The 15028-nt window shown below is 52.6% G+C and overlaps 1 protein-coding gene across 1 annotated transcript in view; it reads right to left on the minus strand.

Moving 5' to 3' along the window:
- The window catches only part of CTIF (cap binding complex dependent translation initiation factor), a 150943-nt gene extending 142124 nt beyond the window's left edge, over positions 1-8819 (minus strand). Inside the window, exon 1 of the mRNA XM_053932114.1 lies at positions 6448-8819. The gene's annotated coding sequence lies outside the window, so the exon portion shown is untranslated. The remainder of the gene's footprint in view (positions 1-6447) is intronic.
- Between the last annotated feature and the right edge of the window lie 6209 nt (positions 8820-15028).

Genomic DNA, 15028 nt, shown 5'->3' on the forward strand with positions numbered 1-15028 from the left:
TTGCTCAGGGCAGTGGTGGAGTCCCCATTCCTGGAAGTGTTCAAAAAGCATGTGGATGTGGCACTTGAGGACATGGTTTAGTAGTGAACATGGTGGTGGTACTGGATTGATGACTGGATTTGGTGCTCTTAGAAGTATTTTCCAACCTTAGTGATTCTGATTCCACGATTTGCAGACTACTGCTTTGGGCTGGCTGGCTGGACCTAGACTGCACCACACACCTGCCAGTGACTGGAGCACACACTTCTATGCAGGATGAAAAAATCCTTTAAAATTCACCCCAGGTTAACTCCTGCAAGATCCCTGACTAACAAACACCAAGAAGTGTTTCTGCAGGCATTGACATCCTTCAAGGCCACCTGCAGAAGCTTGGTGGCCCCAAAATGGAACACATATGAGAAGGAGCAGGTCACATCCACGGCCACAGGTGAGCCCAGCCTCTACAAAGCTGCCCCAGCCCCAGGGTCACCCAAGGCTGCTCCACCCAAAACCAGCTCCATGCTGCTCACAAAGCTTTGGCTTCACAAGAGAGGTGCTCAAAGCTGGTGACAGCCAAGACCCCTGAAACATCTGCAGTGCATTTCTGTTTTAGCTCAATAGCGCTGTGGTAGCACAGATAGACTTGCGAGATTTAATCAAATTATGTGAAAAACTCAGGGTCACAACTGCTTATTTCATAGAAACACAGAATCCCAGAATGGTTTGGGTTGGAAGGAACCTTAAAGACCATCTGGTTCCAGCCTCTACCATGGGCAGGGACACCTTCCACCAGACCAGGTTCCTCCAAGCCCTGTCCAACCTGGCCTGGGACACTTCCAGGGATCCAGGGGCAGCCACAGCTTCTCTGGGCAACCTGTGCCAGGGTCTCACCACCCTCCCAGGGAAGAATCTTCTCCTAACATCCAACCCAAACCTACCATCTTTCAGCTTAAAGCCATTCCCTCTTGCCCTATCACTGCTTGACCTGGCAGCAGACCCTCTCAACACTAATTAGGGGGTGCATGGGGTGTGATCCCCAACATATGGTATGGCACAGCTGATGTCAGCGACCTTGGCTGCTGCAGTGTGACACCCTCCTGTGCCACAGCCTCCCAGGACACCCCTCCCATGCCAGCCCAACTACTCGTGTCCCAAGCCAGCAGCCACCCAACACAACTGCCAACAGCTTGGTTGTGAACACCAGCTTCTCCCAAGGTCCTGCTGGATGCCAGCCAAGCAACACAGCTCCTCCAGGATTTCAAGAGCTCAAAAGCATTTTTCAGAATTAATTACAAACCCTGCTAATGGCTCCCTGTCGCAGGTGCCTGGGCAAGCAAGCTGGTGGCAGCTGTGTGTCTGTGCGTCTCCTAGCAGCCTCTGCTCTGGTGCAGGGCAGGTTCCAGTGGTGGTGAAGCCCCTCCAGGGTGGAGGTTTGTACAGCTTGTACAAACCAGTGTGGTTTGTTTTTTTTTTAAGACAAATTGCAGTGGGTTGACCCTGGCTGGAATCCAGGCAATCACCAAAGTAGCTCTCTCACTCCACTCCACAGCTGGACAGGGGAGAGGAAATAGAGCAAAAGGGTCATAAGTTGAGACAAGGATTGTGAGAAATCCCTCACCAAATACCATTGTGGGCAAGACAGACTTGAATTTACAATATTAATTGAATGTGTTAACAACACAATCAGAGCAGGATAATGACAAGCAAAATAAATCTTAAAAACACCTTTTCCTCACACCTCCCTCCCCAGCTCTACCTTCTCCCTCAGTAGTGCAGGGAGATGGGAATGAGGGTTATGATCATTTCAGAATAAGATGCTCAGGGAGAGAAGTCAGAGTCCTTCCCCTGCCTCAGTGTGGGGTCCCTCCCACAGGAGACAGTTTTACATGAACTTCTCCAGTGGGAGTCCATCCCATGGGCTACAACTCTCCACAAATTTCTGCAACATGGATCATTCTTCCATGGGGTGCAGTCCTTCAAGGACAGGCTGCTCCAGCATGGATCCCCCGCCATGGGGTCACAAGTCCTATCAGGACACCTGCCCTAGCATGAGCTCTTGTTTCCACAGATCAGCACATCCCTGCCTGGACCCTGTTCCAGAACGGGCTTCCCATGGGATCACAGCCTCTCTTGGGCATCCCCCTGCTCTGGCATGGGCTCCTCCAGGAGCTGCAGGTAGCATCTCTGCAGCCCCATGCCTTCCACGGGCTGCAGGGGAATCTCACCTCTGGAACCTGGAGCAGCTTCTGCCCCTCCTCCGGGCCTGAGCTTGGTGTCTGCAGAGTTGTTCCTCTCACATGTTCTCACCCAACTCTTCTCTGGCCACAATTACAACTGCCAGTGATTGGCAACCAATTTATTTTCTTCTTAAATCTGTTATCCCAGAGGCATCACAGCCATTCCTGATGGGCTTGGCCTTGGGGTCTGTCCTGGAGCTGGCTGGTGTTGGCTCTGCTGGACATGGGGGAAACTCCTGGGCAGCCTCTCATGGAAGCCACCCTGGCAGCACTCCTATTACTAAAACCTGGCCACACGAACCCAATAGACCCATTCAAACCACAGGTGAGAAATAAGAAGCTTGTGGGCAGCCAAGTGCATCCTCAGGTCACCCAGGCACGATGTGACACCAGCGGATGGGGGACACCACACAGCCACCCACCCCTGCTCTCCATCCCAGGGACGGCCCCACCACATCCATGTTACCCCACCCATATCCCTTCCCATCCTGGTGGAAATGCAGATGTTTTCCACCACCAGCCCACCCCCTGCATGGATGCAACCGCGCCGGGGAAGGAGATGAAGCTGAGCCAGCTGCCACAGAGGAGACGCCCTCGATAAATGTCTGCACGTTATGAAATACACCTGCAGCAGGCTCCTGGCCGACAGGTGTGGCAGGATTTGGTCCTGCAGAGATAGCAGAGGCAGAAGTTTGGTTGTGTCACCACAGGTTCTCCCACCACCCCAGAAACCAAATTCTTCATCTCCTGGACCACAAGTTCTATGTGCCTGGGGGACAGGGAGGCTGAGGGTTGTCTGTGCAGGACAGGAGACAGGAGCAGTGGCCCTTCTGGAGCGAGCACAAGACTACTCTCAGCCAAGCTGGGGTGCCTAAAATATCAGTGACCCATAGACTGCCGTGAGGACTCTCCAAGAGCTAACTCAAAGTAGCAAAATCTCAAATCTATTAATTTTCCATCATAAGTTTTCTGCAATCCATCCGTGATAGAGACACCACCTCCCATTCCTGGCCACTGCTGAGCTACCTCTGCATTTCAGGATGACAATGACAATGCAAAATCCAGCAAGCCAAGACTGACCACGGCACAGCTGAAGGCAGACGTGAAAGAAACAAAATCTCTCATTTTAGCATGGAAGCTTAAATGCACAAAAGTTTTAAGAACATCTAATGTTGCTGCCATTTCAGTCTGAACGGAGGAGGAAACACACTTCTCTTAGGATCACCAGCAAGGCATCTATGTTTTAAGTGAATATATATATATATATGAGCAAAAATGTATATGAATAAATAAAAGAGCCAGGGTCTCAAACAAACAGAAGAGGATTGGTTGGCTACAGTAGCCCATCATTTCAGATGATACAGTAATCTGCTAATTATCCTCAAGTGGCAGAACTGCCCCTTCTCCAAGGAGTTTCACAACATCCCAAGGCATTTATGGAGATTACTCAACCAGAAGCCTCAACACTTCCAATCTTCTGTTGTCCTTTCCCCAACCTGATCCTTCCCCAAACAGAGCAGCAAACTGTTAACTCTGAAACTTAACAATGGTGTAACATAAATGTCTTAACACTTCTGCCAAACTGAAAAACAGTGATATCATTAATGATATTTAATTACTCCATCAAAACAGAAAGGAAGAATGTTAAATGTGTCCCAAACAGCTCCTGAAAATGCTGCCCCCAGCTTCTATAGAAAACACAGGGTCTTGCTATACTTTTAGCTACAGCTCCTCACAAATACACAGGACCCCAAAGACTCAACTGAGCAGCAAGAACATGAAATTAAATTAGGCCCAGAAGGGTTTTCTCTTGCTGCTTTGCAGAGACCTGCGGGCAAAATGTCAACCAGTGACAACTACCACAGTTTCACACCCTTGCTGCTGGGGAAGGACCAAGCAGGAGCAAGGATGGCTGCAAGGAGAAACGCAAGAGAGAGAGAGACAAATTGGGAAAGAAGGGGAGAGTCAACACAGCAAAATTTGTCCTTACCAGGAGATCACAGCAGAATGACCTCAACCACGCAGTTCACCCCAATGTGAAGGTACTCCAGAGACCAAAAAGAGTATTGTTAACCTCATTCAAAATCAAGTGCTGAAGAAGAGACTTCTAGAGATAAAGCCCAGCACCCCACTGTCTTCCCTTCCACAGTTTGGATCCAGGGCTAACATCCATCAAGTAAGTTTCCATGCTTTGCATTCCATTTTTCATGGCTCTCAGGAGTCCTCCATAGACCATTCCCATGCCATCTGTGGATCAGGCTGACTCAGCTATGGGAACAGATGTGCCAAACCCAGCCAAGCCCCTCAGGTACCTCAGCCTTCTCCCAAACCACATCACAAAGGCAGAGCAGGAGTTCAGTTCATCTCCACAAATTCTCTCCAGTCTTCCATCCAGCCAGGTGCTGGACTTCACCCCCCAGATCACCTGAGACAAGTCGCTTCCCTGCATCACCTTCACCTGCAGCAGCATCCAACTGCTGCTCCTCTGCTTTAAAAGTAACCTGAGATCTTATAAATGATAAAAAAAAAAAAATTGCACAGCCTGAGCTTCCCAAAACAGCCACTGCTTGTCCGTGCCAAAGATAACGGCACTCAGTGCAGGGCAACCACAGCCTACAAATCTTACCCAAGGCTGGAGGGGATAAAATGCAGCACAAGGTTTTGCTCTTGGACCTTGGCAGAACAAAGCCTTTATGATCCTCACAGGGAAAAATAATGTTGGTGGACACAACAGAGGCTTCTTCCACTCACTGGAGACAAGGTGTGAATATTTGCTTATCAGGGTCACGTAAATCATAAGCAGAGTGGGAGGTTTCCTTCTCCATCCCGTGTGGCACCCCCCTGCCACAATGTGGATGCTCAGATGATGGTCCACCATCAAAAAGCCTTCCTAGGTTTTGTAGAGAAGGGACTATTAATTGATCTGGTCTTATTTTGGCATCTTTGCACTGAAAGGAACAACCGGGAAGCTCAGACTATCTTCTGCTTCCTCCCATCTCTTCAATTTCTGTTAACAAGGCTGTGATTTCAAGCTTCATCCCATACCTGCCTGAGCGGTGGAGAAAGAGCAGGGTGGATCACACAGGAGAAGGAATGAACGTGGCACCCACGGGCACGTGGAAATGGCCCATTTGAGATAAGCACCCAGGTTCTGGGGCACTGAGAAACAGCACCTGCCCCTTTCCAACATAATGGCATTGCTTCTTCATCCACTGCGGGATCTCACTAGTGGGACTATCACCCTTTCCAGAGAAGCCTGACCCAGGGAAAGGCCCCGGGAGGTGAGCCTTAGTCTCATTCTATGGAAAAACAACCCCAAGGACTGAGTTTTGAGGCACGGGGAGGCCAGTGACACCCAACAACTGTGCCTCCAGCGTTCAGCATTTCTGGGGGCAGCTGCGTCAAAAAACATCCCACGACAGCCGGTTGCTCCGCTGCCACAGCATCTGTTGTCCCCTACTGTCACCCACCACGGCCCCCGAGAGACCACGTGCAGCCAGAGTGACTCTGCAGGAAAACGACAACCGTGAAACGACAACAAAACCGGGTCTCTGGCGAAACCCCTCGCTCGCTACACCCGGACCCGGCCCGGGGGGCCGCGCCTCCCGCGGGGTGGGCGCTGCTCCCGGCCGGGACCATCGCACCGGGGCCGCGGTCCCGCGGGGATGCTCCGCGGGCACCTTTGTGCCGGCGCTGCCGCTGTGCGGGCTCCGCCGCCGGCTCTGCCGCGACGCGGCCGCCGATGGCCGGCGGCGCCTGCGGCGGGGCCGCGATGGGCTCCCTGTGCTTCTGCCCACCGGGGGGCTCGCCCGGGGCGGGGCTGGGGGGGGGGGGGGGGCAGCCCTGCCTTTCTCCGGCCAAACGGAGCGGCCGGGAAGCTTCCAGAGGCCGGGAGCACAGCCGAACCCCAGCCCCGGCCGCTCTCCGCGGGGAGCGCCGCATCCCGGGCCGGGGTTGTGGGGGGGCCCAACGGGCGCGCACGGGCTGTCACCGAGCCGGGGGGACACCCCCGGGGCGAGGCCGCCGCGACACCGCCAGCACCGAGACCTGCCCAGAAACCGGCTCCGTCCGCGGCACGACCCCCACACCCCCACCCTCCCACACACACACACACCGCGGGGTTCGCGTCTTTCCAACGGAGACAAAAGCCGGGATGCGCTCCCCCCGCTGCCCCCCTTCGCTCCCCCCCCCCGGGCGGTGCTGTGTCACGTCTCCCCCCGGCCGCGCTTACCGTGCGGGGCCGGGCGCGGTCAGTGCCCCGCTGAGGGGGTCATGGGCGCGGCGAGGGGCGCGGGGGGCGCGGGGGGCTCCGGGGGCGCCGCCCGGGAGGACGCTCCGGCTCCGGCTCCGGCTCGGCAGAGGGACGGGCCGGGGCGGCGGGCAGTGACGCGCCGCGCTCCGCCCGCGGCCCGCGCCGGCCCTGACGGGAGATGTAGTCCGGGGCTGCGGCCTGGGGGCCGCACGGCGGCGATCGGACAGGGACAGCCCGAGTGCGGCACCCCCGGGCCTCTGACAGGAACCTCCCCGAGCCCACAACCCCCGGATCCGGCCGGGATCCCCCCGGACCCTCCCAGCCCCGGGATCTGACAGTGACAGGGACCTCCCCCCTCTCGCCGGGGCTCCGAGGGAGACTCCCCCATCCCGCAAGCCGGGGTCTGACCGGGACCGCCCGGACCCCGCAATCCCGGGAAGTGACAGGGATGCGGGAGTCCCGCACCCTGGGGATCTGACAGGGACTCCCCCGATCCGGGAACTCAGGATTCTGACAGGGACCACCCGCACCCCGAACCCTGCACCCCGCGGGGATGTGATAAGGACCTGCTGGTCCCGCACCCCGCGCCCTCATAGAGATCCCCCGCATCCACCTCTTGGGGGCTTGACAGGGACCTCCGGATCCCACAATCCCGGGATGTGACCAGAGGCCTCCGGGTCCTGCATGCCGGGGATCCGGCAGGGAACCCGCAGATGACCAAACGCTGGGACCCCCAGCCACCGAGCCCCCAACCCTCCAGGGCAGGTGAGAGACCACCCGGGCTCAGAGCAGCCTTTGGGGTGGTGTTAACGCACCCAACACGGGCCAGGGGCAAACAGGGACTCGCATGTCCTCACCTGCATCCATCAGGATTCAGTTCAGAGCTGCAATCTTCTCCTCAAGACAAAGTAGCATCCAGCTGGGCTTGAAGGAGGAGGAGGAGAGTTAAACTGGGCTGAAGAGAAGACTGCAAGTGTTCCACAGAAACCACAGAATGCTTTGGGTGGGAAGGACCTTAAGATCATTCAGTCCCACCCCCTGCCATGGGCACGGACACCTTCCACTGTCCCAGGCTGCTCCAAACCCTGTCCAACCTGGCCTTGGGCACTGCCAGGGATCCAGGGGCAGCCGCAGCTGCTCTGGGCACCCTGTGCCAGGGCCTGCCCACCCTCCCAGCCAGCAATTCCCAGTTCCCAATCTCCCACCTGTGCCTGCCCTCTGGCAGTGGAAGCCATTGCCTGTGTGCTGTCCCTGCAGGCCTTGTCCCCAGTCCCTGTGCAGCTCTCCTGGAGCCCCTTGAGGCCCTGGCAGGGGCTCTGAGCTCTCCCTGGAGCCTTCTCTTGTGCAGCTGAACAGCCCCAGCTCTGCCAGGCTGGCTCCAGAGCAGAGGGGCTCCAGCCCTGGCAGCAGCTCCGGGGCCTCCTCTGGGCTGGCTCCAGCAGCTCCACGGCCTTGTGCTGTTGGAGCCAGGGCTGGGGCAGCTCTGCAGGTGGGCTCTCAGCTGAGCACAGGGGCACAGGGGCAGAATCCCCCCTGCCCTGCTGCCCACGCTGGGGGATCAGCCCTGGGCAGGGGGGTTCAGGCTGGGGCAAGTCCAGCCCTCACCCACAGCACCTTCTCCCAGGGCTGCTCTCATTCCATTCTCCAGCCAGTCTGTGTTTGTGCTTGGGATTACTATAACCCAGATGTAGGACCTTGCATTTGGCCGTGTTGAATTCCGTGAAGTTTGCACGGGCCCAGTTCTCAAGCTTGCCAAGGTCCCTGTGCATGGCAGATAAACCAAGTGTTTCTATATAAACACACAAAATCCTGAGACAAGAAATGCAAAAACTGGAATTTAAGCACCTTTTGAACATCTCTCTAGCCCGCTGGATCCCTTCAGCTCTGGTGCTCAAAGCTACCCAGAAATGTTCCTACAAGCAATTTAAACCACTTTCTGCTTACCACACCAGGCTGTCAAAAACACCCACCCAACAATCACCCCCCTTTTCTTGTGGTTTGGGTTGTATTCAAGAGGTTAACTTTATTTCCAACCATGGATTCTTTGTTGCTCCCTGTCTGGTTCTACTGTCACACTCATCCGGATAAATGGATCACGTTAATGAACATCAACGGACGGACTGCAGCCATAAATTCACCAGAATTGCTGGCCTCTGAAGAAATCTTAATTCTACTTTGACAGCAAAATCGGATTCCAAAGATCTCTCTCCCTGCTGTGCTTTATTTTGGGCCTTATCGTTTGCTGGGCAGGTTGTCATGACAACCTGATATTCACCGGAGGGTGGCTGTAATTGGGAGAGCACATTGTTAATTTAGCTCCAGATTCTTTTTTATTTTGTTGTATTTTAAGCAAAGGGGGACTGCCTAGATATTCATATTTTTATCTGTGATCTTACTATGGTTTAATTATTAATCTCAGTGCCAATAACATCTCTCCAGTGACGGCTGAGCTGCAGAGCTCACCAGGGCAGAAAACGGCTCTGCCCACCTCCTTTTTTCCCAGCTCATCTCCTCATGCAGCCTCCGCGCATCCCCACCAGCCCTCAAGCCCTTAAACCAAGAGCCCCCAGACACAGGATTTCACAGGGATGCTCCTGCTGTATGGGAGCAGGTTGGGGGAGAAAAAAGGTGTGATCTGTTCTTGTGTTAATGGTATTTTTTTTGGAATTCCAGTGTCAGCTTTAACCTGAAAACAATTCATCTCAGATAGTTATTTAGAGCAACTAGCTCTCTGTGGAGAACACCAGCCCATAATATTAACATGTGAACATGCTGGCATGTATAAATCCAGCTCCTGGATGGGAACAGCACGTCCTGGCTCTGCATGCTGGGACCTCTCCTTGCACCCCACAGCACGTCCTGGCCCCACATGCTGGGACCTCTTTGTGCACTCCACCCCTGCCCCAACATGCTGAAGGCATCCTTGGCTTAGAGACATCACAAAATGTCACAAAATGCCACCAAGCACTCGCCTGAATGCTTGCTGGAAGCCGAAAGGTGGCAGGACGGGGGACTCTGGGTCAGGAACTCAGATGGATGCCGGATCAGGACACACAACTTCCAGCCTGAGATTTCTGGGAAATGACCCATCCTGCAGAGCACAGTGTCCGTGGGAGTGTGAGAGGGAGCTGGGTTTGTTTTTCTAGGGGGTGTGGGGGGATGTGGACAGGTGGCAGCAGGGTGACTAAAGGTGAACCCACAGAGCGGTGGGTGCCAGACTGCGGAGCAGGTGCCGTGTCTGCGCTTCACCGCAGCGCTCCCACCCTGGCGTGGGTTTGAAGGTCCCCTGGCCACGCTGCTCATGGCGTTCATTATCCACGTGTCCCAGCAGGAAGAAAGGGCAGCTTTCCGGCGACTGAGGACTTCTTTCCAGGAGCTGGCGCAGCTCCAGGTCCAAAGAGCAAAGTGGAGCTGCCGAGCCCGTCCCCATGCGGGAGCAACCCTGCTCCCCTCAGCCCCTCTGATCTGTGCATCCCAACCTCCTCCTTTCATCCCTGCTTCTGGCTTAATCCCATCCCGTTTTAGAAAGAAGGGAAGTTGGGAAAGGAGAGGATTTCTGCTTAAAAGGAAAAAGAAAGGAGAGGAGTTGTAAAAGCTGGGGATGGAGGAGGGAACAGAAACATCCTTCTTTCAAGGAAAAGATGCTGTGGCTGCTGTTCTGGGTACCATATGCCAGGTAATAACACGAGATGACTCAGTGTTTGGGAAATTAAATTGGCTCTTTATTAAAAGCGTGTATTTAGGGAGGTAGTGAGGTGCCAGGGAGTCCCTGCATTGCCTTAGCAGAGGGAATTCAGGCAGGCTGTCTGGCTCCTTATGCTGCTGAGCATGGAGTTCACAAGGTGCTGGGACACATATCCAGCCTCAGCATCCTCCCAGGGCTGCTCCCAGGGAAGCAGAGAGCATCTCTGGGAAGATCTTAGGAGCTCTTCCTAAGCTCTCTCCTACCTAATTCAGTGGAAGCTGTTGAGTCTCTGCCAGTGGGAAGCACTCCAGCCTCAAGACTTTTGTCCCAGGAAAATAGCGAGAGGCGGAAAGAGCAGCTGGGGACACAAAGATTTTTGAGAGCACAAGCTGCAACTCAAAAAATGCTGTGCCAAACTCTAGTCTTGCCCTGGTAATAGCCTTTCAAATGCCTTAGCAATGGTGGGAATCTGCTGATTCCAAGGAGAAATACAGAATATTTACAAAGTACCTTGCTTGTAGCTGGGTTGTGCTGGTAGCTTGGTGCTCCTTCTCTAGCTCGGAGCAAATCTTGGCCTCAGAGAGAGTAGCTGAAGGCAAAATTCAATGTACTGTGTTCTGCTCAAATCATACATCCCCTCTGTGGAATTCTCATTTTTACATACAGACAGGGACAGGTACTGAAAAATTAAACTGAAGATGAGAATTCCTTTTTTCTTCCCCAAGTCCTTCCCGCACAGGTGGGATGATGGAGGTGTCTGCCAGGATGGAGGCACAGTGATGACCTCAGTGGGTTTCTAAGAAGTGGCTGTGGCCATTAAGTGCTCAGATGCTCCCTCAGAGACTTCTGCAGGAAAATAAACACTTAAAATAGTTGGCCAACAATCTTTCTGCCAGAATTAGACTGATCCTTATTATGGTCAGGCTGCAGTTGAATTGAAAGCAAATAGACGTCCCTTAAAAACACAAATAATAGACTCACTGTAGGAGCAAAAGGCTGGAGACAAACAAGGTCTTTATTCCCATCCTGACAGAGATTGAGTGAGCGGCTCTGCCCTCCTTCCCAAGCATCTGTCCCGCTTCCCAGGGGAGATGTCTGTCTGTGCCTGCGGTCCAGGGGCGTCGGATGTGGAGTTCCAGCAGTCCCTGCTCAGTCCCTGCTCCATCCAAACCTCATGGCGTGAGGCAGCCTGGCTGAAAACCTAGAGAGAAACAGAGGTGATGGGGTGTGAGTGTGGCCAGACAGAGTGTTCGTGACAAAAGAGACAGCACTAACATGTCAGTACTCCTGTACAAAAAACAAACAAACAAACAAAAAAACCAAACCCAAAAAACACAAAACAAAACAAAACAAACCAAACAAAAAAAACCCACAAAAACAAAAAAAAAAACCCCAAAAAAAAACAACAGAAAAAAACCCCCAAAAACCCCCAAACCAACCAACCAACCAACCAAACTAGATATATATATATATATAAAAATTATATTTTTCTATTTGAGAGCAGGGTACCCACGGGTGAAGCAATGCTTGGCTGTGGTGGGAGGGGAAGCCAGTGTTGAAATGCTGAGTGTGGGGACAGGCTCCTTCCCCCACTTCCCAGTTATTTTTAGAAGGGCATTTTTATCCAGCACAGCCATGGGTGCCAAGGCTGTTTGCAAGTCAAGGCTAAATTCACTGGTATTTGGAGGAGGTCTGAAATGGGAACAGCCTGGGCTCCTGGGGATCAGGGTTTGTGAGCACTGATTTACTCCAGAAAAGTTGAAATCCTGCTCTGATTCTGCTTTTCATACTACAGGTGAGAAGCTGCAGCTCAGAACAGCTGGATTTTCTCCTTGACCTCCCATGTAGCTTAAAATAATAGCCTTAATTTCCCATATTTCACATAATTCTGTTGAATAATGAGACTTCCTGGACATAATTAATTACTTTCCTCCACTGATTTAACTCACAGCTACATCTTTGGATTAAAGCGGCCTTAGAAATACAAAATATGATTATCCAGGTAATAACAAATTACCAATTTAAAGGATCACCATGATTCTAGCCCCGAGGATTTGCAAAGGTCAAGCTGCTGAGGAGGCTGAGCTGAGAGCTGGCAGGGGCAGTGCAGGGACTTGGGGTGGTGATGAAGGATGTCCTTCCACATCAGGCAAGATGGATCCTGTCAGACACCTCCGCTGGGTAACAGAAAACATCTCTGACAGGGACATTAATAACTCCAGTTTTGCTGGAGTTTGAATTAAACATTGACAAGAGTGTTTTGCAGAGGCATGGCTGGCCAGGAAATATTACAGTAACCAAGAAATCTCTCTCTTCCTCTGGCTGCAAATGGGATTTTTTTTTTTTTCCATAATCCTTTACGGTGGATATTAATTGTGTCAAAGGATTGTGATGCTGCTTAGAGGGGTGCAGTGGGAAGGAATTGCTAATAGTTGGGGTGGGAGAAGAAGCAGGGGAATTTCACTGGGTGAGGGATGTGTAAAATCCAGAACACTGGATGGAGGGCAACAGCAAAACGTTTTTCTAATGTGATTTTCCAGGGAGAAATTATTGCACTCTTTCAATAAAGGGGGCTTAGAAGGAAGGTGAGGGCAAACTTTTTAGTAAGGCCTGTAGTGACAGGAAAAGGGGGTTTAACCTAAAAGGGGGGGAAGGTTTAAACTAAAAACATGTGGATTTAGACTATATATAAATAAGGTTTTTTTACAATGAGGGTGAGGAGGCCCTGCCACAGGTTTCCCAGAGCAGCTGTAGCTGCCCCATCCCTGGAGGTGTTCCAGACCAGGTTGGATGGGGCATGGAGCAACCTGGGATAGTGGAAGGTGTCCCTGCCTATGGCAGGGGGTGGCACTGGGTGAGCTTTACGGGTCATTTCCAACCCAAACCACTCCATTTTTCTGTGGGTCTCTACCCTGGCCATTCCATCGCTCAGTATCATACATTGTACAGGCAGTGTTATTGACTTTTAAGCAAACTGTAGTCTCAGAAGTCTGCCTGGAATGATGTAGTAGCAAGAAAGCCGAGCTTTGGGCAAGCACTCTGGTCCTGGGTACGTTTTTCCATCATGAGCAAGGCTGAGGAGAGCAGGCTGGGCACCACAGAGTGCTGGGATGGCTGCACCATCTGAGGGCTGGTGCTGCCATGGGGCTGGTAGCCCAGCCCTTGGCTGGAGAGGGGACAAAGGCAGGACGACTCAGAGGCCTTGGGCCTGGATGACCTGGGCTACTGGTGATGGCAGATTCCATTCTCAGCTTCAGCTTTCCTGCTCTGAAGTATGGGTACAGCTCTGCTTACTCTGCTGGTAAAGCACCTTGTGAGTCAGCTTTCACCAGGTGTAAACCAACACTGTGTTTGTAGAGATAACAGCAGCCCTGGGTCAGCAAGGACCCTTTGAACAACTGCTCCTGGTCCTTAGGACATGTCCCAGGAGAGAATCTTCCCTGGGAAAATGAGAAGTGTCTCAGACTGTAACACTACAGCCTCGTGCCTCGTCTGCTTCAGGGCTGTGGCAGCTCCCTTGCCTGGTTTTGGGTTAATCCAGAGCCTGGTGGGGAAGAGCCCATCAAGGAGGCCTTCACCACACACCTGCTGATGGCAGCAGCCCAGATTCCAGCTTCTCCTGCTCCTGGGAGCCCACATCCTCTGCAGTCACCTGCCTGCACCCCCTGTTATCTCTCATGCACCTTCTAATGATGCCTTTCCTGGCCCTGACTCACCTGCTGATGTGGAGATCCTCCCTTTCTGGCCACATCCTCTCTCCCCCTACCAGCAGAGCCGCCAAAAAGGAAGGAGGATTTGCAGCAAACAGGACGCCAGCACCCATCAGCCATGGGGGAGCTTGGAAAATATGCATTTTTGTCAGCTAACCATAGTTTATATATTATGTGTGATAGAGAAGCCATCAGGGTTGCTCAGTCTCTGCTCTCCTCCAAGGAGAAGGACTCACACTCTTCCTTTCACCAGCAAGATGTGATGCCTCAGAGCACCCAAGTCTCTCATCCTCTTTTCCCCACTGGGCATCTCCATGCTGTGAAATGATAGTCCTTAACCACATAAACTTGTGGTTTCCACATGCCAGCAGCTCAGGCTGAGCGATGACAAGAGCCCAGGACTTATCCTTTGTCTGCCAATAAAATAAGTGAGCTTATCTTCACACGGGCTTTGCTTCTTATCACGTGGTTTTGGTAAAAATGAACCCTGCTGCAGTCCTGCCCTCCCTTCCTCAGCAGCTGCCAAGGGCTGGCACCCCAGTTTTGACCCTATTGCCTTCCCAGACTGGGGAGGAAAGGGAAATGTTTTCATTCCCTGCTTGCTGAAAAAGCTGTTAAAACAAACAAAAAAAAAAAAAAAAAAAAAAAAAAAAAGGGTTTGACATGCTCTTGCTTTTGATAGGAGAAAAAAAGAGATAACAATATCAAACCACAGGCACGACAGGCACATGGCAGGTATTTTATCATGCCCTGGCCTCTGGGAATCAGAGCAGGGCAGGTTTTTTATATTAGCCATGTGGGACAAAATAGAGACATGCTGATACCCTCATATCTACACACAGGGCAGCAGGCACACATCAGATGGAAATTTGCAGCTGCCCAAATAACCAACTACGTGAAGGTACCAGCTGCCCTGCCCAACACAAGTTACCCCACTAGCACAGACTTTGCTTGGAAAAAACCTTCTATTTGTTTGCCCCAAAATACTCAGTGTGCGACACCAGAAATGGCAGAAATAATGAGAAGTCTTTTCACCTTGCTGTGACTGACACTTTTCACCCCCATGAGCTGGAGTGTAGAGCTCAGGGCACTGGGGCTGGGGGGAGCCTGGCCTTGCAAGTTTCTAGAGATGGGACATCTGCCACCTCTCTGGGCCACCTGTGCC

Source organism: Vidua chalybeata, chromosome Z (assembly GCF_026979565.1).
Source record: "Vidua chalybeata isolate OUT-0048 chromosome Z, bVidCha1 merged haplotype, whole genome shotgun sequence".
NCBI classification, from domain to species: Eukaryota; Metazoa; Chordata; class Aves; order Passeriformes; family Viduidae; genus Vidua; species Vidua chalybeata.